Here is a 2,103-nt window from a genome sequence, read left to right as displayed (position 1 = left end):
TGTGAGGAATTTTCTAATGGCAAGTGAGTGGCCTGTTCTCTGCTACTATGGTTCAGAGTCACCCTTGAAATTGAACAACCCCTGGGCCATTAATGCAGCTTCATTGCTGAGGCCGTGGTCCAAGAAAACTCGAGTGCTGGTGTATGCCCCACCATTCAGGAAACCAAGTGGAATCTCTACCTAGCTGCCTTCCAGAAGGCTGTTACTGTAGATTCTGGAACCTGATCCCCGATGCTTGAGACACTCCCAAATACCTCAAGGTTAGCTTAAATGCACCAATTCCTATTTTTCTTCTCCATAGGCATTATAAATATCTACTTAAACATATAACTTTCTAAGGAAAATCAAATATGAGATAATTTTAAATTAATCTGTCTTGATATGCTTAACCATCAAGATGGAATCTGACTTTTCCACTAATTTTGGAAATCTAGGAAATGAACCCCAATTGCATACAGTAAAATAGTTCACCCAATCAACCTTTGAAAAGTTTTTTGTTTATTTGTTTAAATCTAGGGTTAGGAGCCTCAGTCAGACAGGTGGGAGACACTTTTGGAAGCAAAAGCACAATGGCTACCCAAGGAGAACCCCAAGTCCAGTTCAAACTTGTATTGGTTGGCGATGGTGGTACTGGAAAAACTATGTTAGTGAAATGCCATCTGACTGGTGAATTTGAGAAGTATGTAGCCACCTTGGGTGTTGAGGTCCGTCCCCTTGTGTTCCATACCAACAGAGGACCTATTAAGTTCATTGTATGGAGTACAGCTGGTCAGGAGAAATCCAAGCCCAGGGTGCCATTATAATGTTGGATGTAACATTAAGGGTTACATACAAGAATGTGCCTAACTGGCATACAGATCCGGTACAAGTATGGGAAAACATCCCCATGGTGCTGTGTGGCAAAAAAGTGGACACTAAGGACAGGAAAGTTAAGGCAAAATCTATGGTCTTCCACTGAAAGAAGAACCTTTAGTACTATGACATTTCTGCCAAAAGTAACTGCAACTTTGAAAAGTCTTTCCTGTGGCTTGCTAGAAAATTAATTGGAGACCCTAACTTGGAGTTTGTCGCCATGCCTGCTCTTGCCCCACCAGAGGTTGTCATGGAGCTAGCTTTGGCAGCACGGTATGAGCACGATTTAGAACTTGCTGAGTCAACTGCTCTCCTGGATGAGGATGATGACCTGCGAGAAAGTGCACCTGCAGCCCAGCGTCAGAAGTTTGGTTTTCTAGGCCAGTATCCATGGTATCAGCGGTGCAAGGTGCTTGCCACTGATTATAGAGCTGAGCACAACATGTGCTTCATCTTGGGGATGCTGAAGGAGATGAATGGGCTTCAGAGTGAACGTGGCAGTTTAAAAGGACCTTCATTTTTTTGGACCTGCATATTCAGATGTTTTGGAACGCAGTTGCTTCCTTCCTGAGTTTCAGATGTAAGACTACTATAGCCACATCACAATATCCAGTGGTGAAATCTCATTTATCCCTGTCATTCCCATTCCTTTTTGTTAAGAATCAGAATAAAGTTGTATTTCAAATATCTAAACAAAAATAAATGAATAAAAATAAAATAAATCTAGGGTTAGGAAAAGATGTGACTTCTCCCGTGTGTCTGCCTTGACCCTGGTGGAGAAGGTTGGTCAGAGTTTAACCCACACTGGCTAGTGCTGGTCTCAGGACTGATAAGTGCCCAAATAGACCTACTATGAGCCCAGATTCAAGGACAGCTGTGACAGAGTCTCTGATTCCTAAGAGACTTTTAAACGTGGTTATCATTCTTTTTTTCATTTGTATTTAAATGTTTAAAACATTACAATTTTAGAGGCCCAATGAAAGTTCCAACTTAGTGCCATGTTTATGTATTTGTTCTTGTTTGAAATCTTATTTACATCTCACCCAAAGAAAAATACAATGGGGTTTTACGTTATTTGGTTAGAATTTCCTGAGTCTCTAAGGGAATTGGAATTAGGGTTGGCAGTTTAAACAATACATCCTGTATAAAAGTTATAGCACAATGAAGGCATCTATAGAGACTGAGTCCACACACCACAGAGGCTACAAATCTCTACCAGGAAGGTCAGCATGTCTGTACCCAAAGATCTTC

The 2,103-nt window shown here is 41.2% G+C and overlaps 1 pseudogene; it reads left to right on the top strand.

Moving 5' to 3' along the window:
- The first annotated feature begins 569 nt into the window (after positions 1 to 569).
- On the top strand, positions 570 to 1,423 carry LOC123835246 (GTP-binding nuclear protein Ran-like; annotated as a pseudogene).
- Positions 1,424 to 2,103: the final 680 nt, after the last annotated feature.

The sequence above is a fragment of the Mirounga angustirostris genome, unplaced genomic scaffold (genome assembly GCF_029215605.1).
Source record: "Mirounga angustirostris isolate CCGP_5_RB_7025 unplaced genomic scaffold, mMirAng1.0.hap1 SCAF_7, whole genome shotgun sequence".
Lineage (NCBI taxonomy): Eukaryota > Metazoa > Chordata > Mammalia > Carnivora > Phocidae > Mirounga > Mirounga angustirostris.
Note: the sequence above shows the minus strand (reverse complement) of the source record. Positions and strands in the feature narration are given on the sequence as shown.